Source organism: Amblyomma mixtum, chromosome 1, assembly GCF_055824585.1.
Source record: "Amblyomma mixtum isolate Tamu chromosome 1, ASM5582458v1, whole genome shotgun sequence".
NCBI classification, from domain to species: domain Eukaryota; kingdom Metazoa; phylum Arthropoda; class Arachnida; order Ixodida; family Ixodidae; genus Amblyomma; species Amblyomma mixtum.
The window spans coordinates 81,930,695-81,956,308 of NC_143012.1; the positions used below are offsets into that span (position 1 = coordinate 81,930,695).

A 25,614-nucleotide genomic window follows, 5' to 3' on the forward strand; every position below is an offset into this window, starting at 1 on the left:
ATGACGGAGTGCGTGGAGGTCGTGTTCGGAGTAGGCCTAGCTCCCAGCGGAGTGAGGCCTAGCTCGATCGACGCGGTGGCTCAAGGCAAAAAGGGGCCGTGAGGGCCCGAAAAATGGGCGGATCGAGCCCAAAATTGGTCTGCGTGCGGCGCTCACCTTCACGGGACTCTTGGTGGTGAAATATATGCCGGTGGTTCGGGCGGTTGGCGAATGTCGCCGTCTTTGCACGGAGTCGACGTGAAGCGCGTCCGCACTCCGCGACCCCCTAGCGGCCAACATCGCAACAACACAAGACATCCCCACTCAAGACCCTCGCCTCGCCCACCTCTTGGAGGCCTACCACAACCTACTCGAGCACTGGAAACGCAACAAGCTCAACAGAAAGCTTAAACAGCGGCTGGCCGCGCTGCAAACGCAGATACAACCACACGCGGAGGAGCTCTGCCGCTCTAACTGGGGGCAAGTTTGCGACGGACTGGCCGGAAAACAGTCCAGCAAGCGAGCTTTGCAACTTCTCAGACATCTTATAGATCCCACACAGTACAAATCCTCTACACAACACCACGTCACACGCCTATTACACGCACACAACAGCAACTCGGACGCACTCCTAGACACCCTTCAACGAACATACACCTCACCCGGCACACCTGACCCTATGCCCCCTTACACAGGCCAGCCTAACCCGGAACTGGACGACGATATATCTGAGGTGGAACTCATAGCGGCCCTCCTGACTCTCCGCACGAATTCGGCGCCGGGTCTTGACAGAATTTCCAATTCTATGCTCCGCAACCTGAATGACCAATCAGTCACCCAGATTGCAGACCACTTCAACAAATGCTGGGCGGAGGGCACCCTCCCCCAGTCCTGGCGACACGCCAAGGTAACCAAAACCGAACAAGCCCCTTACATCAGAAAATCTACGCCCAATCTCGCTCACTTAGTGCCTCGGAAAACTTTTCGAGCACGTGGCGCTAGCGAGGTTGACACTTCACATGGCGGACAACGACCTTTACCCGCACAACATGGTGGGTTTCCGCCCCCATCTCTCCGTTCAGGACGCCACGCTGCAGCTCACTCACGACATCTTCGATCCGGATATTCCTGCCCACACAAAGGCAGTCCTGGCTTTGGATCTCTCCAAAGCCTTTGATCGCGTCGAACATCAGGCGATTATGACTGCCCTTTCCCACCTGAATATAGGTGCACGGATGTACACCTGCATTAAGGCTTTTCTCACGGACCGCACGGCTGAGGTTCATTTTGGCCCCCTTGCATCCCCACCCTACACCCTTAGGATCGTCGGCACCCCACAGGGGTCCGTCCTCTCTTCGTTCGTATTCAACGCCGCCCTCATCCCCCTCGCCCGGAAACTGTCTACCATACCTAATCTCAAACACACCCCCTATGCGGACGACATCACACTCTGGACCACCTACGGTAGTGATGGCGACATATTGGGCACCTTACAAGACGCCACCACACTCATACAAGACCACGCCAAGAGCATCGGACTTTCGTGCTCCCCAGAGAAATCAGAGCTCCTTATTCTCCGCCCAACGACCGGAGGATACCCCACTGCACCCATTGTCATTGAACTGAATGGCTCTACCATCCCGGAGGTGGATACTCTCCGGGTACGCACTGGGGCTCCACATCCAGAACAAAGGCAAAAAAAATTCGCTGTGGCTTAGCTTGGTTAAGCCCGATAATTGCGAAAGCAATATCCGTACCTACGCCATGGTACAGCTGGTAGTGTACTGGTGGTGGTACTTGTGGTTAGACTTGTGGTGATGCATCGGTTATGCAATCCAATAAAATCCAAGCCAATCCAATCCCATCCAATCCACTCCACTCTAATCCAATCCAATCTAATCCAATCTAATGCAATCAAGGTCAAATGAAGGTCAGTGGTGGTCACCGCCGCGGCACGGCAAAGGCGTGAAAGTGCAAGTAGTATTATTGCGAAAGCAATACTACTTGCACTTTCACGCCTTTGCCGTGCCGCGGCCGGTGACCACCATCGTGCCGCGGCCGGTGACCATCATCGTGCCGCGGCGGTGACCACCATTGACCTTCATTTGACCTTGATATCATTAGATTGGATTAGATTGGATTGGACTGGACTGGACTGGATTGGATTATATTAGATTAGATTACATCAGATCAGATCAGATTACATTGGATTGGATTGGAGTGGAGTGGATTGGATTGGAGTGGATTGCATTGCATTCGAGTGGATTGAATTGGATTGGAATGGATTAGATTGGATGGGATTGGATTGGTTTGGATTGGATAGGAGTGGATTGGATTGGAGTGGATTGCATTGCATTCCAGTGGATTGAATTGGATTGGAATGGATTAGATTGGATAGGATTGGATTGGTTTGGATTGGATAGGAGTGGATTGCATTGGATTCGAGTGGATTGAATTGGATTGGATTGGAATGGATTGGATTGTATAACCGATGCATCACCACAAGTCTAACCACAAGAACCACCACCAGCTACACTACCAGCTGTACCATGGCATAAGTACGGATATTGCTTTCGCAATTACCGGGCCTAACCAAGCTAAGCCACAGCGAATTTTTGCTTTCGCAATAAAACACCGTAACCCTCAAGAAGCTCAAGCAGGTGACAGGCGCGATATCGCACCTCATCCGCAGAATTTAGGGCCACCACAGAGGCATGAAGGAGCACGACCTATGTCGTCTGTCACAATTTGACAGTATTCCCTATCTTTAACTCACCAGACAGGACACGGCCGCCTTGGATGTCATGTTACGCACTGCGTTCAAGACGGTCCTACACCTGCCAGTTAGCATTTCCACAGAACGCCTTCTACACCTGGGCCTCCACAACAGAGTTTCGGAGCTTGTGGAAGCCCATCGTCAAGCGCAATACCTGCGACTGACCCAAACATCCACTGGTCGCCATATCCTGGAGTCTCTAGACATTCGTATCCCAGCGAATGACCCTACCCTCCTCCCCATCCCTCGGCCCCTCCACCGAGAACTTCTCGTCAAACCTCCCCCTCGCAACATGCACCCCCAGCATCATGAGTCGCGCCGCCGAGCCCGAGCAAAGGCGCTCCACAAATACTACGGCTCCGAATCGAATGCCGTATGGGTGGACGCCGCATGCACGGGTGAGGAAGCTGCGGTGGCCGTCGCCAACTCCTCCCTACAGCCTCTTGCTACTGTCCCCCTCCCCTCGATCACCTCCTCAGAGGCAGCCGAGGAAGCAGCCATAGCCTACGCGCTTGCACACACGGAAGCACGCTACATAATATCGGACTCCAAAACCGCGATACTAAATTTCGCGCGCGGGCGAGTTCACGTCCCTGCGTTTAGCATACTGAGCTCGCCTGCCGCCCACCAGCCCCGTCATGTGGAGCTGATATGGGTGCCTGCGCACTCCGGGAATCCCGGTAACGAGGCAGCCAATGCGTTAGCCCGAGGTTCTTTAAACCGGGTGCCGTCGGCCTCCGATCTGGGATTCACGCGGGATCGCATGCACTCCTTCAGCGATCTGACGCAGGCCTGTCGGGCCGCGCGCCTGCTCTATCCCCCAACCCACCCCTCCCTAGACAACTGCCAGCAGACGCTCTGGCGACGCCTCAAGACGCGCACCCTCCCGTCCCCCTATCTGCAATCATCCCGATGTCACTCCACTAGCCCTTCCTGTACCCTCTGCCAGCATCCCTCCGCTACCCTTTCCCACATCGTCTTCCTATGCCCGGCGGACCCTCCCCCGCGGGGCCTGGATCACCTCACCACTTGGGAAGCATGGGAGACCCTGCTGCGCTCCGCGGACCCGGCCAAATAGGCCACCGCAACCAACCGGGCTGCCGACATCATGGTCCGCAGGAACATGAGCGTTTGAGTGCAGTGGGGCCGTGCGGGGGCCCAGGGGTCGGTGAGCCCCTAACTCCTCTGCTTAAAATAAAGTTTCTATGATGATGCCCGAAGTCCCGCTTTCTATACGAAAAAAAAATTTTGAGCCCTTCGTGGTGGGACGTATTTCAAAACAGTTCGTTATTAGACACTAAGTCGCTGGATGCGAAAGTAATAGTGGGACTTGATCTCACTAAAGCTTTCGATAATGTAAAACACGAGGTGATATTAGAAAACCTGGCTCTTTTAAACGTCGGGGAGCGCACATACAACTACATTGCCAATTTCCTTTCGGGCAGGATAGCGCGCATCCACTTTGGTGAAAGTCAGTCTCAAGACATACACTTGGGCAGCATAGGCACCCCTCAGGGTTCGGTACTTTCCCCTCTTCTCTTCAACGTGGCCATGATACGGCTCCCGAAGAGACTGGAGGAGATAGATGGCTTGAATTTCTGCATGTATGCGGACGATATCACCATGTGGATGACCCGTGGACACGACGCGCACATCGAAAGTACGCTACAGAAGGCCATAAATGAGGTCGAAAACTATGTCAGCCGTAGAGGCTTGCAATGCTCGCCGCAGAAGTCTGAACTTCTTTTTTATCGACCTCTGCATCAAAGACAAACTAGAACCATCCCTAACATCAAATTACAAACTCAAGGGGCGGAGATTCCTCATGTTGAAAAAATCAGAATTTTAGGAATGATTATACAAAGCAACGGGTATAAGGGTGATGCAATAACTAAGATGGAAAACTGCGCGCAACAAACTATGCGGCTCATACAGCGGATTGCCAACAGAAGACACGGCATGAAAGAGCAGAATCTCCTACGGCTGGTACAGGCGTTCGTAGTAAGCCGTATCTCGTATGCTGCCCCCTTCCTTGATCTTAAAGTTTCAGAAAAGGAAAAGATAAATGGAATTTTCAGGCGATGCACGAAATAAGCTCTAGGAATGCCCATCCGTACATCCACTCACCGCCTCCTAGAGCTAGGAATGCATAATACCCTGGAAGAAATTACGGAAGCAGTGAGAACGTCCCAAATCGAACGCTTAGCCGGGACCACAACCGGCAGGGCCATTCTAGACAAACTCAATCTGAGCCGAGATAACAGAACACCCGCCAAAGTTGACATGCTCGGAAAAATTCGAGACAATATAGTTGTACCCCCATTACCCAGGAATATGCATCCTATTCATCATTCAGTGCGCCGGGCCAAGCGGGCAGAGGCGCTAGAGAAACGCTTCCGCTCCTTCAAAGACGAGGACGTGGTCTACGTGGATGCCGCTGAGTATGGTAAGAAGATGACCATCGTGGTCGTCAATAATAAACAACTCCTCAAAATAAGTGCCTCCATACTCTCGGGTAACCCAGAGACTGCAGAGGAAGCTGCCATAGCACTGGCCTGTGTAGGCACAAAAGCGAGATACATCATCAGTGACTCCAAAGTTGCCATACTAAATTTCAGCAGGGGCCGGGTCTCCCCTCTAACGAATACAATTCTAAGCCGTCATGTAATAGACCGGAAAATTACACTAGTCTAGACACCAGCACATGCATCCCTGCCTGGTAATGAGACGGCCCACGAGTTCGCCCGAGGCTTTTCTTTCCGGGCGGACCCGAGCGATATGGTCTTTACAGACAGGGATCGCATGGTGACCTACAGAGAAATTACGCAACTCTATCGTTTGCAACGAGCTAGACTTCCTCCAGCGGATAGATCCTTGTCCAGATACCAAGCCATCAACTGGCGCCGGTTACAAACTTACACCTTTCCAAACCCGGCCCTCTGGAGTCTTATGTACCCAGGGCAATTTTCAGAAAAATGCGCAAACTGCGAACTTAGGGCCACCTTGGACCATATACTATGGGAATGTCCTCATGCTCCCCGGGAGGGACGAGGTATAAACACAAAAGATCAATGGGAGACCTTACTACTGAGCTCCGACCCGGCGACTCAGCTACAACTCGTCCGACTGGCCGAAGCCGCCGCCGAGAGTCAAGACCTTTCGGCCGTCGTCTAGGCGGGTAGCCCTCTGGCTACCCTCTTTCTGTTGGACATTAAAAGTTTTCCTATCCTATCAAAACAGTTCGAGAAAGAATTGCGATAAACATACAAAGAGGTTTGTGTGGACCTCGGAGCATAAAAAGAACAGCCGTCCCTATACAAACGCTGCTCCAGAGGGCTTTTCCACTGACTGCTCATTGAATGAAAGGGGAGGTTGGACTTATAGAGAAAAAGCAGTAAAGGAACACACGCTTCTGCCACAGTGAAGACTACAAAAATGCACGTTTTCTCGGGATTCACCTTGGATCAGCAGAGAACTTGAATGCTGTCATGAAGGCAGCAGAATTACGCGCAGTCATGTTAGTTAATCCGCGGCGTAGGCGCTATTGAAGCACGTAAAGTGCGCACGATGTAGCAGATGGTCATCAAAAAAGCGTTGACCGGTGGAAGGCCCTTTTGGACGCGTAGGGCGCCGTTGCTACTCTTGCGAGAGTTTGCGAGTTTTTTTTTGTTGCGAAAGCAACACTACGCTAGTCATCCAGCTATTTCGCGGAGCTCTAGAAAGGCCAAGCTGCGCATGCGCGAGGAGCGGGTGACGTCACACGGCACACAGCTGGCGCGCCGGGGCCGCCGCCGAAGCCGCCGCCGCGCGCTCTCCATTGGATTGGATTGGAAAACGTTTATTGTCAGCACTGAGCCCTAGTGGGCATTATACTAGGTGGCTTCGAGCCCATGGCTCTTGGCGACCTTGTGAGCCCACTCAGTGGCCCGGACTTGCGTCAACGGGTCTGAGCTGGCCAGTATAGCCTCCCACCGCTCTAGAGAAGGGACTGGTAGTAGGTCCGCCGGTGGCGGCGCCTTTTTGCAGCTCCATAAAATGTGGTCATATCCGGCTATCTCGCCGCATTGTTTGCAAGTAGCGTTGTATTGTGTTGGATACATGTGTGCTAGTCTCGACGGGCTAAAGAAGGCTCGCGTCTGGAGCCGACGCCACGTTACCTCCTGGCTTTTGTCGACCATGGCCTCGCCGACAGCCTCCCCCTCTCTCTCTCTCCCCCTCTGATGTGCCGTAACGATTGCGCATCGCCAACTGCGTGGTTTGTGGTGTATATAAAATTGGCAGAGGCTTAGCTACGCGCGTCTCTTTCGATCTTTCCCCTTACCTTTTCACACTCCTCTCTCTGCACGTGGCAGTGGTGGTGGCTCGGCTCGAGCCAGTCGGCAGACCCGTGCACTTTCCTTTTATTGCGAAAGCAATACTACTCGCACTTTCAAACCTTCGCGTGACCCGGGGGGGCGCTGCAAGCGTTCGTCACGAGCGGACGTGCGATTCATGGGCTCCGTTGACAATCTTCGATTGCGGCGGATTAGAATATTGGATAACCGTATATTTACCATCCACGGGTTGCCTTCAACGCCTGACATCGCCTGGTACGACCAGTGAGCCTGTGAGTGCCACATTTTCGGTGCTAAAGCCTGTCTGACTTCTCGTCACCCCGAGAAGAGCGCTAACCCTAACGGCCAAGTGGTTGGGGTGCCTTACCGCCGCGGAGACGCCGGTGCGCCCGCGGATGCGCGGCATAGCGTTCGCGCAACGCGGGTCTAACGACGCTCGCCAGTGAGTGCTCCCGCTTCATTCATCACTACCCTGACCACGATGAATTCTCTAAGAGGCTACGACCCGACGGAGATGGACTTCAGTCATGTACCAACATCCCAGCAGCAGCTGATGCCCCCGCAGGATCTCCCGAAGGAAGACAACAGCCATGGCTGGAACATATGGTCCCGGCACAACAACGACAGAGCGGCGCAAGCTAAATCCACGCCTCCCAAGGAAGAGCCGGAGAAGAAAGAACGTCGAGAGCCTCCTGCACCAAGACCTCCGCGTCTACCGAGTCTCAGGAATTTTCCATACAAAGTCATCATTCGACCTAAAACCACGGTGGATCTGCAATCTGTGGCTCCGCGCTCCTACGATCTCGAATTAGGGATCCAAGCAGCCCTCAACACCCCTCTACAGGAAAAGCCAACGCTGCGCGTTGTTAGCCAGCAGAACATTATAATGGTGTGTACTCACTGTGAGGAAGACGCGTTCCGCCTCGCCAAGCTTAATTGTCTGCACCTCGACGGCAAGAGTATACGGTCACCGCCTATGTTGCCTTGCCAGAGGATGTTTGCAGGGGTGTCATACATAATATCAAGCCTGAAGTGAGTGATGACTCTATCTTCCAAGACGTCTCCTCACCCAGCCATACTACCTGGGAGCGCGCCGACTGGGCAAGACTACGTCGGCAGTCATCGTCTTCGCCGGGCAGAAGGTTCCCTTCACGGTCAACTACGGGTGGTCAGAGCGCCGCTGCTACATCTACCGTAAAACGAGGGCTGCTTGTATCAACTGTGGAACGCCAGGTCACCGAGCAGACGTCTGCCCGAAACCCAAGGGGGCTGCTTGCCAAACCTGTGGAACGCCGAGTCCAGATGAGACGCACGAGTGCACACCCGTTTGCGCGCTGTGCAAGGGCCCGCACAAGACTTATGCAAGAGACTGCAAGGAGAAATTCCAGAGACCGCTGAACAAGAACGCTAGTACCGCGTCATCAGACGCGGAATCAACAACGAAACTTGAAGATGACGAAGGTAGGAGCAGGCCAAAGCAGAAGAGGCAGCCTGCACAGCGACACAGAGGAGCGTCGTCATCAGTCTCCCGCTCTCGTTCCGCCTCCCGCGGCCGTTCCAGCTCAAGACGCCGGGCAACAGGCTCCACCCAGAACGCCAGTCACGTGGAGGCGGGTAAAGAACAAGGGAAGGAGAACCTCATCAAGACCACCGGGGCGCTGAAGAAGACGTCCTCGGGTCAGCTTTCAGATTCGAAGGTGAGCTTTGCAGAGTGGCCTCCCCTCCCCTCGTCCTCCCCTCAGAATAACACGGAGTTGGCAGCACTCAAAAAAGAGATAGAAAGTCTGAAAAAACAAGTCAGTGCTTTAACAATCCAAAACCAAGAGCTTAAGCGAGCAACTACTAACGCAATAACGCCGGTAACTCAGCCGACTCCTCAAAGCCAAAAACAGCAGGTAGTACCTAGCTCCCAGCCCGCCTTGGGCGAGGTATATCAACAAATTATCCAAGAACTGAGGTCCTTCAAGGAGGAGTTCCAAGCTTTTCCAATTTACGTGAACGCCCAATTCCAAGAAATTCGAGAGCAGATTGCAAACAACCGACGATACACGGAGACGGCAATTTCTGCACTTCGGAAGGAACATGCGTATAAAAGACATAAGTCGAAATTCGCTCGTACAATGCACGTGGACGAGCCATCCGATACGGATTCAACATGCCAGCCAAACCTAGAGTAAAGATCTGGCAGTGGAACTGCCGGGGATACAGGAGAAAGCAGGCTGCTATAAATCTCCTTATATCTCAGGAATCTGACCCACCGGCAGCTATCCGAATTCAAGAACCCCACCTAATACCTATTAAACTCCAAGACTATGTGACTTACCAGCACGACCAGTTAACTGCCACGTTAGTGCACAAATTATACACTGCCATATTGCACGACCCTTTCGAGCCGGATATTGCGCACTGCTATATAACTATTCTTCCTCTCCAAAGAGGAGCGGCAAGCACGCACGTATTGAATGTATACAGCCCTTCTAAAGACAGGCACGCAAAATTGGGTTCCCTCATAAAGAAATTTCTGACCTTAGCTGGTCATTCCCCCTGCGTGATTGGGGGCGACTTCAACGCACCACACCCTTCATGGGGCTACCCGGCAGCAACACCAAAAGTCAGAAAACTGGAAGAAGTAGTGACGCAAGAAGGGTTATCGACCCTCACCGATCCCACTTACCCTACGAGGCTGGGAAACAGTGTCAGTAGAGATACGTGTCCTGACCTGACGTTCACCAAGAACATACAAAGCGCCATTTGGAAGAATACCGAACAGCCCCTGGGAAGCGATCACTTCATACTCTCTCTGGAGATAAGCACAAATGCGTGCAAGCGCAAAATAGGTATCGCAAGAGTTACGAACTGGGACAGGTGGAGAAAGGCCCAGACATCTACTGCAAACCCTATTACCGACCTAGAGGAATGGGTTAAAGATGAGATGCACACTTTGAAAGCCTTTACAAAAGAGGTCTGCACGACAGAGGACTGCCCAGCGGTCGATCCGCACCTTCTACATTTATGGGAAGCGAGGCACTCATTGACAAAGAGATGGCGCAGACAACGGCTTAACCGCTAACTCAAGAAAAAAATAGAGATAAACAAAAAGGCAGAAGCCTATGCCATATCCTTAACCAGACAGAACTGGAATTCGCTCTGTGATGGTATTCAGGGGAAGCTAGGGGTGTCAAAGACTTGGAAGCTCCTACGTGTCCTAATCGACCCCAGCAGCAGCAAGTCGGTCACTAAAGACAGGCTCACGAAGATCGTACACGCCACCCCAGGTACGGACACAGAGTTGATGGAAAAGCTCAAGACCAGGTATCTGTGCACGGACCAAGTCGTGGAACAGCCGGAGTATTCTGGGCTGCCGAATCCCAAGCTGGACATCCCACTCACGAAAGAAGAAATCAAAGCAGAAATCGCGGCCATGAGAAAAAATGCAGCTCCAGGTCCAGATCAGATAACAGCGAAGCTCTTATTTAACCTCAGCGATGACACAATTACCTCGCTGGTGGAATGCTTCAACGAGCAGCATTGGGCTACTGGAACGTTACCAATATCCTGGAAGACAGCCGAGGTTCGGTTCATTCCGAAGCCGAACAAACCCCTTAAATTGGATAATCTAAGGCCGATATCGCTGACCTCGTGTTTGGGGAAACTCATAGAGAGGGTCATCAACTCGAGACTGAGTAGATACGAGGGGGTACCCAAAAGAAACCGGACTTATTTTTGTTTGAACTTATTTGTTCACATTTTAAGCACAGACCTTCAATCGCCTTCAAAGTATTCCCCACTGGCAATGATACGCTTGTCGAATCTTTCATTCCATTTTTCAAAACATTGTTTAAATTCATCTTTTTTGATGCTTGACAGTGCCTCCGTCGTTTTTTTCTTCACCTCAGCAACATCAGCGAAACGCTTTCCATTCACCTATTTTTTCATTCTAGGAAACAAAGAAAGTAGCACGGGGCAAGGTCGGGAGAGTATGAGGGTTGAGGAATAGGGGTCATGCCATTTTTGGTCCATAATTGTCGTAGAGACAGGGCTGTGTGAGCAGGGGCGTTGCCATGATGGACAAACCAGTCACCCGACCGCCACAAATCTGGCCGCTTCCACCGCACACTGTTGCCCAATCTTTTCAAAACATCCAAGTAGACAGCCTGGCTAACTGTCTGACCCTGCGGAATAAATTCTCAATGGACGACTCCTCTCACGTCGAAAAACAAATCAGCATTGTTTTGAGGTTTGGTTTCACCTGACGAGCTTTCTTGAGGCGAGGTGAATTTAAAGTTTTCCATTGGCATGGTTGTTGCTTTGATTCAGGATTCGATACAGGAACACTTGACTTGTCCCCATAGCATCGTCCTTGTACGTCTTTCTTAATATTTCAAGAGTTTCCATTCAAATTTTTCCGAGCAAAAATCAGAATTTCACCGGCGCACTCTGTTCACGAAAGTCAGCCATTGCAAAAACGACGTTCACACAAAACAGTCGTCACTCTAAAATTCTGCCTAAACTAGCCTGACCTCCTTCAACGACGGCACTCGGCTTACTGACCTGGAATGTTCGTTCTATGCGCTCCTAGTGGCAAAACGCGGTACCACAGAAGCTTTGCCGACCAAAAAATTTAGTCCGGTTTCTTTTGGGTACCCCCTCGTACTTAGAAGATAACAACCTCCTACCTAACACTCAATTCGGCTTTCGCCCTCACCTATCAACACAGGACGCCCTATTGTATTTGTACAAAGACCTCCTTGAGACACCTCCCAAGTCACAGACAAGGGCCATCCTGGCACTAGATTTGAAAGGAGCGTTTGATAACGTTCTACATAAAAATATCCTGCAAAGCCTCGCCGATACCAACTGTGGCGCAAGAACCTACAACTATATCAAAAACTTCTTATCAGCCAGGCAAGCCACTATAAACTTCGGTGGAATAAAATCAGATCCCATCACTCTAGGCCCGAGGGGAACCCCGCAGGGGGCGGTACTGTCACCCCTCTTGTTCAACTTGGCTATGAAAGATCTACCAGGCCTTCTTTCCGAAATTCCCGGCATCAAACACACATTGTATGCGGATGATATCACTGTCTGGTGCAACTCGGTAGAGTGACGCCGAGATCGAGGAGCGTCTTCAAGCAGCAGCGGACACGGTGACCCGGTACGCCAGAGAGAGAGGCCTCCAGTGTGCGCCGGAAAAGTCCGAGTTGCTAATTCTGAAGAACCCGAGGACACCCCTAGCGCAGAACATCTCGGTGTATGTAGAGAGCCACCCAGTACAGAAACCCACCGAGATCAAGATCCTAGGGCAGTATATCCCGCAGGAGCGACAGAACACCACCACAATGAAGAAGCTTACAACATCCACCGAGCAAATCCTCCGGATGATACATCGTATCCGAAATAAACACCATGGCATGAAGGAAAGGGACACCATCCGCTTAGTGCAAGCTTTCGTGATCTCGCGGATAATGTACGGGACGGCATTCCTTAACCTCTCCAGGTCGGAAATTGAAAAGTTGGAGGTACTCATCACGAAAGCCTACAAGACGGCACTGGGGCTACCGAACTCCACGCCAACGGAAAAGCTCATGGCTCTAGGCTCCAAGAGATGTGGGAAGCACACTGGCTCTCACATCTAAATAGGCTCGCACTTACAAAAACCCGGCAGAGAACTGCTCGAAAAAATCCATGTTAATCAGCCCTATACAATTGACCAAAGGGAAGAGGTCCCACGCGGTGTGAGAAGACGCATCAACGTGCACCCCATTCCGCGGAATATGCATCCCGCATATAACATCGAGAGGAGGAAGGCAAGAGGGGAAGCCCTACAGAAGAAATGGGACAAGCAAACACCCTTTACGTGGACGCAGCAGGCCCACAGAATGGAGTCATGACTATTGTAGTCTCAACGCCTTCAGGGTCGATGGTGAACTGCGCCTCGGTGAAAACATCTAACCCCACTCACGCAGAGGAGGCAGCTATTGCATTAGCTGTAGCATCTAACCCCAACGCCGTTGTGCTCACTGATTCCCAGAACGCCTGTCGCAACTTCAATTACGGATTAATTCATAAGTCAGGGTTGTCATTGCTGACTAAGCATCCACCCAACCAAGCCTCAATCATCTGGTTTCCCGGTCACCTGGAGCTACCAGGAGGAAACGAAGCCGCTCACAGGCATGCCCGAGCTCTTCTATACCGGGCGTCTCCCCCTGATGACCATGAAGGGTGCCGTGACCTGATAGGTTTAGCAGTGTATGCTGACAATCTCGCGCCATACAGAACAGCCAGAAAGGAGTACCCAACACCACACAAATCCCTCAATAAGTTAGAAGAGAACACCCTTAAAGGTGCACTGAAGAGGATTCTGAACTTGTCTTTTTGCCGCGGGAACTCGATCTACACGTTCCTAGCATTCTTAGAAACTGCAACTTATTGCCCTGTATGGCCGATTTCCCTAATTAAATCGAATTAACGTCCGGCTCCCGCCCTTTTTTTGAATTCTGCCTCGTACGATGGGCGGAGTCGACCAACGCGTGAAGTTCCTTTCAGCCAGCTCCGTGGAGGCTTTGCTTTCGCTTTATTTTGTTTTTTAGGTTTCCATGAATAAATAGTTTCATTCGCAGATAATATAGCCGCAAAATAAGCCCGCAGAAATAAAAATACGCGCGGACTATTTGCTACTACGGACTACTACGTATTACTACGCCGATGGCAGAGCGGCAAGCCGCCACGGGACTGGCTGAAAGGCACTCCACGCGTTGGTCGACTCCGCCCACCGTACGAGGCAGAATTCAAAAAAAAGGGCGGGAGCCGGCCGTTAATTCGATTTAATTTGGGAAATCGGCCATACAGGGCAATAAGTCTCAGTTTCTAAGAATGCTGGGAACGTGTAGATCGAGTTCCCGCGGCAAAAAGACAAGTTCAGATTCCTCTTCAGTGCACCTTTAAGAGACTACAAACCAACACATACCCAACACCAGCTAAATTACACCTGTGGTACCCTACACTATACTCCCGCAGTGCCCATACTGTGGAGAGGTAGCTAACCTCTACCATATGGTGTGGGCATGCCAATTTAATCCCTTACTTGACCCCATTCCCAACCCCTCGGAGGAGCAGTGGGAGGCTATTCTGCTCAGCGGTGATCCTGACCGTCATCACTGGCTGGTGGGGAGGGCCACCGCAGCAGCAGCAGCCAATGGACTACCGGACTAGGCGGCCCACCCACATGTTCTGAAAATACTGAATAAATAAAGATGTTTTCAATCAAATCAAATCGCGTGACCCGGCCGCAGTTACGTTTGACCTTTACCGGAGTGAATATGGGCGACCAACTCGCTCCTTCAGATAGCCCGGCTGCAGTTACGCCGCGCCGCGAACCTGTGGCGCTACTGTCGCTGTGACGTCATACCAGCTGTAGATTATGGGCGACCAACTCGCTCCTTCAGAGAGCGCGGCTGCAGTTATGGTGTGTGTTTGCCGCGCTGCGCACCTGTGGCACTACTCCCGCTGTGACGTCATACCAGCTGTAGTTTATGTTTTCTTTCTCTCAGTCGCAACAACATCAAAAACAAAATACAAAAAAATGGCTGAGGCTTAGCTAAGGTTAAGCCTAGTCAGATGCGTAGCATATTGGTGGCTAGGCTTGGTAATACATGACTTTCCTTGGTTGAATACTTGGTCATTTTAATACAACCACTAGAAGCCTTCGTCGTGGGGGAAGACAACGGCATGGCTACAGCGGAACGCCGACTAACCCCGAGACGCGCGTTGGGTGAGCGCCTGGATTGCCACGGAAGCCGCGTCTGCCTGCCCGGTGGAGCGAGCGTTTCACCTACACCGAGTGTGAACGCGCGTTCGAAATGCGCGGGAATGCCGCTCAAGGACATTCCGGCGTCTGTGCGATGGCATCGTTCTCCCTCTTCCAGCGCGTGACGGCGATCTGTCGTGACGTCATGTGTCGCGTGGTATGTCAGGTGGTGTGACGTCACTGTACCACGTGGTCTGCATGGCGTGCAACCACAGCGACGGCGCGAGGTGGACCCCCGTCTTTCTCTGTCGTGACGTCATGTGTCACGTGGTATGTCACGTGGTGTGCACGGCGTGCAACCACAGCGACGGCGCGAGGTGGACCCCCGTCTTCCTCTGTCGTGACGTCATGTGTCACGTGGTATGTCACGTGGTGTGCACGGCGTGCAACCACAGCGACGGCGCGAGGTGGACCCCCGTCTTCCTCTGTCGTGACGTCATGTGTCACGTGGTATGTCACGTGGTGTGACGTCACTGTACCACGTGGTGTGCACGGCGTGTAACCACGGCGAAGGGCTGTAGTGTACCTCTAGTAATATGCTTCGCATAAAAAATTACCGAAGACGCTTTGAGTCGTCGCGCAGCGGCGGCCGGTAGCCACGCGTGACCTGTAGACGCGGCGCACTGCGTTCCAAGGCGCTTTGAGTCGTCGCGCAGCGGCGGCCGGTAGCCACGCGTGACCTGCAGACGCGGTGCACTGCGTTCCTTCAGTTGGATTGGATTAGATTGGAGCAAACTTTATTTGTGCCTGCAGTTGGGCGCTCGCGCGCCCCGACGAGGGCCTACGTCGTCTACGAGGCTGCCGTTACTCGGCGCGGGTCTCCGCTCGCCGTTGCCGGCTCGCTGGGTCCCTGCCTTTTGAGCGCCCCGAGGACCTGCTGGACGGCCCATAGCTGTTGGTCATGGTCGTTGCTCTTCGCTGCTGCCTCCAGCCGCGGCGGGATTGTTCCTGATCTTGCTTCCTTTGGATTTCTGATGCAGTCCCACAAGATGTGCGTGTGATCTGCCGGCTCCCTCCGGCAGACTCTACACGTATCGGTCGGGTAGGTCTCGGGGTACATGCGATGCATCAGTCTCGGGCTCGGTAGCGATCCGGTCTGGAGCTGTCTCAGTAGTACCGCCTCCGCTCGACTCAGCCTCGGGTGCGGGGGTGGGAGAGTCCTGCGAGCCAGGCGGTAGGCCTTCGTGATTTCGCTGTAGTCGGTCATGCGGTCCTTGGCTCCGAACCACGTCGGACGGTGTGTTGCCGGGGCGCGGTTGGTTAGCGCTCGCGCCGCTGCGTGTGCCGTCTCATTGTGGTTCGCACTGCGTTCCGACGCGTCGCCCGCGTGCGCCGGAAACCACTTGATTCCTTCAGTTGGAGGCGCTGCGCTTTTACTTTCGCAACCTACCAGGCTTAACCAAAGCTAAGCCCCCGCCAATTTTTCATCCTTCTCTCAGTCACAACCACTAGCTCTGCTATGCCAGGATATACGTAGCGTGAGGTGAGGGCGAGGTGTCCACATCTCGGTGGACACCCGAACCAGAGAGAAGGCGCATAACTGCCCTCTTGGAACGGCGGCCACCTCAACCATGCTTTACGCTAAGTGGCGGTAGTGGCAGGTGTGCGCTGCATGAGTTGGCATTGACAACGCTGTGCCAGAAACGCGGCGCTGAAGCCATGGGCCGTCGGTGGTGGTGGTGAAAACTTTTTAATAAACAACAGGAGAGTTTGCAGACCAAAAATGGTCCTTTACATAGGTGGAATCCTTAGTCCGGGACCCCGCTGGACGAGGCCGCTACTCGCGCCCGTTGGACTAGAGCCCTTTGAGACTCCAGCCCCGAGCAGTTGAGCAGGGCTGCCTCCCATGCCTCTCGGGAAGGGGAAGGATTGGGGGGAAGGGAAGGATTCTTTTGACAGGCCCAAACCATGTGGAAGGTATCGGAAACTTCCCCACAGTGAGGGCAGCGCCCATTAATTTTGGGGTCGAAATGTTTTACTATTGCAGGACACAACAGAGTGTTGGTCTGCAAGCGCCTCAGAGTTCGCTCATCAGCTTTACTCAGGCCCTTAGCAGGGACCGGGAAAAGGCGATGGCGTTCGCAGTAGTCGTCCAGAATTTCTCTGAACCGCAGAAGCGGTTGCACAATCTCCGAGCCGGAAGAGCCTGGGTGAGGTGCCCGGTAGGTAAGCGCTCGGGCAGCCGCGTCCGCAGCCTCATTACCTCTAACGCCCTGATGGCCTGGAGTCCAAACTATGCGTTTGGGCGAAGGGTCCGATTCCCTCACTGCGCGCTTTAATATACTGTAGGCTAAAGGTGAAATCTCGCCAGCCAGGTAGTGTTGACAGGCTCGACGCGAATCTGTCACGATTACCCTCGAATTCAGGTCCGAGGCGGCAAGCGCAATGGCTACTTCCTCAGCCTGTGCTGAATTTCGAGCTCGAAAGGAGAGCCCGTTAACGCATTGATCCTGGTGAACTACTGCGGCCGTGTAGAATCCATTGGGCGACGGCCCTGCCACGTCAACGTAGTATACACCCTGTTTGGATCCGTGTTGGTGTTCGAGGGCCCGAGCGCGCGCCTCTCGTCTGCCTTCGTGTGTATGTGTGTCCATGTTGCGCGGGAGTGGAGGGACCCAGAGCTTGTGACGCCATAGCTCTGGAATCCGACACGTCTCCTCTGGAGTGCACTCGTGTTGGATGTGCAAGCGGTCTAGCAGGCGGCGCCCGGATGCCGTCTGCGAGAGTCGCGTATATTGGTTCACGAGGTGGGCCTCCCGTAACTCCTGGTAGGAGTTGATCACCCCCAACGCCGACAACTTAGCATTGGAGGTGGCCACTGGGAGGCCCAGTGCTCGCTTTGTAGCCTTTCTAACGATGGTGTCGATTCTTATTTCTTGTTGTTTCGTAGTGCGAAGGTAGGGAACGGAGTAGAGGATCCTGCTGGTCACGAAGGCATGGGCGAGCCGAAGCGCGTCCCTGCCTCGCAACCCGCCACGCTTGTTAGAAACGCGATGGATCATGCGTCCGACCTGTTCGCCTACGCGCTTGAGTTTGGCAATAGTGGATTCCGGGCTGAGCCTGTTATGGATGAACAGACCTAGTATGCGGAGCTCCCCGACCTCTTTGATAGGGCCTCCCGTCAGAGAGATTTGCAAACTCGTGTTGTCTTTAGGATCGGATCTGATGTGCAGAAGTTCCGATTTTGCGGGAGCACATTGGAGACCACAGCCGATAGCGTAGCTATCGGTTATGGTGGCGGCCCGCTGAAGGCGGTCCTCCATTTCCCCAAGGCTCCCTTCGGTAGTCCAAATTGTTATGTCGTCCGCGTATAGTGCGTGATGAATGCCTTCCACCCGGGCCAATTGGTGGGGAAGCTGCATCATGGCAATGTTGAAAAGAAGTGGCGACAAGACCGCCCCTTGGGGTGTACCCCGTGTACCCATCGTGTATGGTCCGTATTCGTCATCCTCAATCTTGAGGAAGGCCTGACGCTTCGAGAGAAAGTCTCTTACATATGTGAATGCCTTGCGCCCACAATCAGTGGTACTCAAGTTAGCCAAGATGCTGCTATGACGAACGTTGTCAAAGGCCCCCTTAAGATCGAGGGCAAGGATGGCCTTGTCGTTGTGGCGCATGGCAGTGGGTCGTATTATGTAGCGGTGTAACTGGAGGAGGACGTCCTGCGCAGACATATGCGGTCGGAACCCGAACATAGTGTCTGCAAAGAGGCCCTTGGTCTCTATGTGTGGAGAGAGGCGATCCCTAACCATCGTCTCCATAAGCTTGCCCACACAAGAGGTTAGTGAGATGGGCCTCAGGTTGTCGGTATTCACTGGCTTGCCTGGCTTAGGGATGAAAGTGACCAAGGAGGTCTTCCATTCGGGAGGGAGTGGACGCCCGTCCCAAATCTGGTTAATGTACACTAGCAGGTGGAGGTAGGCCGAATCTGGGAGGTTGGCCAACAGATTGACTGTTATGCGATCCCGACCCGGAGCCGTACCTCGCCGCATTTTAGCTAAAGCCGCCTTAAGGTCGTGTAACTCAAAAGGGGCATCAATGTCGGGATTCGGCTTTCCCGCGTACTCGTACTCGGGCCCAACTGGGTCCTCTATGCGGCAGAGATATCTGTCGCACAGGGTGTCCGCGAGTTGAGCCGTCGTACCTTGGTACCCGTGCAAAGCCCGCCGGAGCTGTCTTTGCGTCTCCCCTCTCGTTTGAGTGGGGTCGATGAGACTGCGAAAGAAGCGCCATGTTCCTCTCGAGCTCATCTGACGCGCTGCCGAATTACACTTCTCTATCCAGTTTGAATCTGTGAGCTGGGCAGCATACGCCGCAGCCTGCTCCGTGAGGTCGACAATGCGAGCCTTAAGTTTCGTTGTGTTCGTTGGCGTTGGCGTTGACCACGTGTCAGACTCCGATCACTTTAAGGAAAGGAAGTGTGCATAATGGCTCGCTGGGTCAGTGGCCACCTGAATAGTGCTTATAGGTACGTGGAGTGATGCGTGTTGTGAGCTGCAGGCATTGGCAAGGTTGTGCCAGAAATGCGGCGCTGAAGTCAAAGGCCATGAGCGTTCGTTGTGTTCATTGGCGTTGGCGTTGCCAACACCACCTAGACGAACTTCGTCCTTCGCGGCTGCACTCCCGACCATAAGATCAATCTGGTCTGGGTACCCGCCCACGCGGGAAACTCTGGAAACGAAGGGGTCGACCGACTAGCCCGAGGACTAACCAACCGGGCGGCCGGCCCCACGGACCCAGACGCTCTTGCCGAGGCTCCCCAGACCTTTGCCGAAATTACCAACCTCTACAGAGAGATGAGACGCCAGTTCCCGCCTCCACACCCCGACTTGAATCGAGCGCAAGCCACCTTGCTCCGCAGGTTGCAGACACACTCCATCCTTAGCCATTCTAGACTTTCACTCATCACAGACGGGGAATACGACCCCGTCTGCCAAAATTGTTACCAGGGAGAAATCGCCACCCAGGCTCACATCCTCTGGGGTTGCGCGGGAAATCCGCCCCCTCGACCCTTACTGCCAGCTCCCTCCGAAGACGGATGGAACCAACTCCTCAGAAGGCCAGACAAGAGCATCCAACTGGCACTCATTTCGTGGGCCCAGGAAGTCGCCCCCACCTGGGGGCCACACCAAGCCCACCTGCCCTAAATCCCGCCAATCTGTGGCAATAAAGTTGTTTCTCTCTCACTCTCTAGGTGGTGTTGGCGTTGCCAACGTTTCAAACTCCGATCATTTTAAGGAAAGGAAGGCGAGCGCGCATGGCGAGGATCGCCAGTTGTGCGTAGTGACGTCACTTGCTCTTCGCGCATCCGCAGTATGGTCGTGCAAGAGCACGCGAAACGGCGAGACTGTGGGCAATGTATACCTCATGCAACAATATATGGCTACGCGCTGATGTTGCTTTCGCAATCCCCCGGGTTTAACAACAACACAACACCACCTAGACGAACTTCGTCTAGGTGGTGTTGGTTTAACCAGAGCTAAACCACAGCCAATGTTTTTGTTCTTGAGGAAAGGAAATGGCGCAATATCTGTATCTCATTTCGGTGGACACCTGAACCGGCCTTAAGGGAAGGGAAAAATGAGGGAGTGAAATAAGAAAATTTAGAGGACTTCTAAGCTTCGTCTTTAATTGTGGCACGCGACACGTGGTGCAGCGCTGCCAGGGTGTCCACGGAACGCCATCGCCCGTTCGGCGCGACGCTTTGCCCGTTGCACAAATCGGCGTTAACGTTTTACACTGCGATCATCTTAAGGAAAGGAAGTGCGCAAACTGGCCCTCTGGGTCAGCGGACGCCTGAATCGCGCTTTATGTACGTGGGAGAGAGAGAGATGTGGGCTGCAGGCATTGACAACGTTGTGCCAGAAACGCTCGCTGAAGCCATAGGCCGTCGGCGTTCATTGTGTTCATTGGTGTTGGAATTGACAGCGTTTAACACCCCGATCATTTTAAGGAAAGGAAGTGCGCATAACTGGCTCCCTGGGTCAGTGGACGCCTGAAACGCCCTTATAGGTACGTGGGGGCCCGCCGCGGTGACTCAGTGGTAAGGCGCTCGTCTACCGAGCCGGAGTACCCGGGTTCGAACCCGACCGCGGCGGCCGCGTTTCGATGGAGGCGAAACGCAAGAGGCGCCCGTGTGCTGTGCGATGTCGGTGCACGTTAAAGATCCCCAGGTGGTCGAAATTATTCTGGAGCCCTCCACTACGGCACCTCTTTCTCTTTCTTCTTTCACTCCCACCTTCCTCCCTTCCCTTACGGCGTGGTTCAGGTGTCCGCCGAGATATGTGAGACAGATACTGCGTCATTTCCTTTCCCTAAAAACCAATTGACCAATTTAGGTACGTGGGATGATGAGAGGGAAAGATGTACCCCGGTAGAAGCAGAGGAAGCAGCTATAGCAATAGCCATTGCCCAAACCAATGCGGCTTATATACTAAGCGATTCCATAACAGCCATTCTTATCTTCGCCCGCGGACGCGTCCATCCCCCCGCGTGGCAGATATTGAGAATGTGCACCCTAAATCCCGATAGGCGTATTGAGCTCGTGTGGGTGCCGGATCACTCTGGAAATCCCGGAAATGAGGCCGCCGATAACATAGCCCGAGGACTTATTTGCCGGGCAAATGGCGACCCCAGCCGGGATTTCTCGAGGGAGCGGGCACACACGTTCTCAGAACTAACTCAACAAGCACGCCTTGCCCGTCGACTCTATCCCCCTCCCCACCCCCGCCTATCCCACTCCCAACAAATCCTCTGGAGGCGACTCCAGACCCGAACTCTTCCTACCCCTCAGCGTCTCTCCTACTTCCGCCATGTTTCCTCAGAGTGCACTCTCTGCGGAGAACCGCACGCCACCCTGGACCACATCCTCTTCGGCTGCCCTGCCGATCCTCCCCCGCAGGGACAGCCCGCCATCGGTACATGGGAGGAGTGGGAGGCCCTCCTTGCGTCGCAGGACCCGGACGGCAACTTCGCTGTGTGAACCGGGGTGCCAGTGCCATGGCCCTACGTGGCCTGGACACATGCGCGTAATGTGAGGGCTGTGCGGTGGCCCTGAGACCTTGTACAGTCCAAACTCACTTGCTTAATAAAGTTTTCCATCCATGGAGAACATCCCGTTCCTCTCGCTCGTAACGCCTCCCACGGCTGTGACAACCTCGCGAAATACTTGCACAGACCTCGTCTTTGAGAAACAGGCATGGGTGCAGCAATTCGATCATATATCCTTCTATTTCACTGACCACGAAGCTTCCTTAATGACAATCAAGAACTGTTAGTGGAGTGTTTCTCGACGAAGGAATATGTGTGAAAATTAACAAGTTGTCTGTAATTGTACATACAGGCCTTGCTCTAATTCTTTGCCTCGATCTATCGAGAAGCTGAAAGAGCTGAACGATTGAAGCCACGTTTATTCCACATTAGAATGCGCCGAAGAGGCTCCGGTGATGAGCTACGCTCAAATTTTGCATCAGGAAGTAACGTAATAGACTCCAATTTTTTTTAAGCGAAAAGCTTCACTAGGCTAGTCAACACCGGGTCTGGCGTATGCTCCGTGATCAGAATTAGCCACAGCTGCACGTGCGCAGAACAGAGTGACGTCACAGAAGAGGCGCAGGTGGTCGGAGCGGCCGCCGCCGCAACCGCCGCCGCGACTCCGCCGCCTGACCTTTCGGCGCAGCCGCGCGCTACTGCGCATGTGCGCCGCCTCCTCACCGCCGCTACTACTGCGCGCTCGCCTCCTCGCCACCGTTTGACCTTTCGTGGCATTTGCGTGTTTACCACAGTTACTACTCTTTACCACAGTTACTACGCATGCATTTGGGACGTTAAACCCCATAAAACAAACAACAAACAAGAATGCGGAAGGAGGGCTACATAACGCGCTTGCCTACACCGCTATCGTGGTGCTCCCAGTGCATTGTGCGCGAACTGCGACAGCCATGACGTCAAACAAAGCATAACTGCACCTTTCCAGGCTTAACCAGAGCTAAGCCACTGCCAATTTTTTTTTTTTGTGACCGTCTGCTACATGGTGTGCGTTTCACGAGCTTCAACAGTGCCTTCGTCGTGGATTAATTAACATAATTACGCGTAATTCTGCTGCCTTCGAGAGAGCATTCAAGTGCTCTGCTGCATCCAAGACGAATCAGGAGAAAACAAGCATTTTCTTTGTCTTCACTGCGGCACAAGCTTGTGTTCGTGTACTACTTCCCATTTGCCTGGTTTGGCCCTTTTCTATTCCTTTGTAACGCTCTGATGGAGTTCACGACCCGGGTTGTTATCATATTTGTCGCATTTTTCTCGAACTGTTTTTTTTTTTTCTCTCACCAGAAGCGCCGTTTCGCGGTGGCTCAAAGAAACACCCACCACGAAGGGCTGAAAATTTTCTTTTTGTTGTACCCGGGCTCGAACCCGACCGCGGCGGCCGCCCTTCGCTGGAGGCGAAACGCAAAATAAAAGTGCCCGCGCACTCCGGGAATCCCGGAAACGAGGCCGCCAACCTTTTAGCCCGAGGTTCTTTAAACCGGGCTCAGGTGGCCTCTGATCGGGGATTCACGAAGGAGCGCATGCACTCAATCAGTGAGCTGACCCAGGCATACAGAGCCTCACGCCAGCCCTACCCCCCGCCCCACCCCTCCCTAGATAACAAACACGCAACACTCTGGCGCAGACTACAGACACGCACACTCCCTTCACCCCTTAACCTAGCCCACTATCATCCCTCCTTCCCCACTCCGGCATGCGCCCTATGCCCAGAACCCTTCGCCTCTTTCCCTCCACATCCTTTCCCTCTGCCCGGCGGACCCTCCCCCGCGGGATCTAGAGAACCTCAAGACCTGGGAGGACTGGGAGACCCTGCTGCTCTCGGAGGACCCGGCCGTGCAGACCATCGCCACCGGCCGGGCTGCCAGTGTTATGGACCTCAGGAACATAAACACTTGAGTGCAGTGGGGTCGTGCGGGGACCCTGGGGAGTGCCCCGAATTCCTGTGTAAATAAAGTTTTCTCACTCTCTTAAAGATCCCCAGGTGGTGGAAATTATTCCGCAGACCTCCGCTTCATCACCTTTCTTTCTTCTTTCACTCCCTCCTTTATTCCATCCATTGTCGCGGTTACCCGCCGCGGTGTCTCAGTGGTTAAGGCGCTCGTCTATCGAGCCGGAGTACCCGGGTGCAAACCCGACCGCGGCGGCCGCATTTCGGTGGTGGTGGTGGTGGTGTAAAAGATTTATTTATACTATGTACAAGAGGTATTGCTTGAACCGTGCCTGAAGGGCCCGGCCCTCACAATCACTAGGAGGGATCCCTAGTCCGGGACCCCTGTGGCCTCCGCGGCGGCCCGGGCTCTTGTCACCAGGGCTCGTTGGTCCTGGAGAGTTGAGCAGCCGAGCAGGGCAGCCGCCCAGTCCTCTCGGGTGGGGTGAGGTGGGAAAGCAGGATTGCCAGGGCATGCTGACACCATGTGATACGTGCCCGCAATCACTTCCCCACAATGTGGACACTCGCCCGTAAAGGCCGTAAAGGCACGATAAAGATCCCCAGGTGGTCGAAATTATCCCGGAGACCTCCACTACGGCGTCTCTTTCTTTCTTCTTTCACTACCACCTTTATCCCTTTCATTACGGCGCGGTTCCGGTGTCCGCCGAGATGTGTGAGACAGATATCGCGCCATTTCCTTTCCCCAAAAACCAGTTTATGGCGCGATTCGGGTGTCCATCGAGATATTTGAGAGTTACTATGTCATTTACTTTCGTGCAAAAATAACTTTTCAATTTTATTTGTTGTACTGGCTAACCCAAAATTGGTTCGAAATTACGCAGTAAAAGTCTTACTCATATCTTGGTGGACACCCGAACCGCGCATGATACGATTTTTTTTACGCAGCCCCCGATTAGTGGTCGCCGGTCCGAATCCCTGTCACGAGCTAGGCTGTAACTGAACAAGTAAGTTTATGCTGCACGAAACGCTGAATCGTACACTATCCGGAACATTCTGCGACAATTTTTACGAAGCACCCCATTATTCCTGACACGCGGTGCCAACCACTACTATTACGCCGAGGGCTTTTCGACTGATGTATACGCTGTCGCGTGAAAGGAAGAAGTGTCGTACTGGAGGGGTCCGAAACAATTCCCAGGGGATTATTAACGTGCACCGACATCGCACAGCACACGGGCGCATTTTGCGTTTCGCCTCCATCGAAACGCGGCCGCCGCGGTCGGGTACGAATCGCGGGATACTCCGTCTCACGATTTTGCTTTTTGTCGGCAAAGCTTTGGTTTCTCATTTCCGATCTAGGGTGCTCTCGAAAGTTGGAATAACGCGGGGGAGGACGGCCATTGTGGAATCTGACGTCTTAAGTCAACACTCTGACGCAGAGTACTGACAGACACACACTCTCCCCTCACCCCTTACCCTAGCTCACTGTCACCCCTCTTCCCCACTCCTGTCTGCGCCCTATGCCCAGAACCTTTCGCTTCTTCCTTCCACATCCTCTCCCTTTGCCCCGCAGACCTTCCCCCACGGGTTCTAGAGAATTTCTAGCCACCCTATAGAGAACCTAAAGACCTGAGAGGACCGGGAGACCTTGCTGCGCCCGGGGGACCCGGCCGTGCAGACCATCGCCACTTGCCGGGCTGCCAGTTATGAACCGAGTGCAGTACGGTCGTGCGGGGACCCAGGGGCGTGCCCCGAATTTCTTTGTTATGCTTCACTGCTT

General features: G+C 53.5%; 1 pseudogene; it reads left to right on the forward strand.

Annotated features, from left to right (window-relative positions):
• On the forward strand, window positions 1-25,428 carry LOC149366964 (uncharacterized; annotated as a pseudogene).
• The last annotated feature ends 186 nt before the right edge of the window (window positions 25,429-25,614 follow it).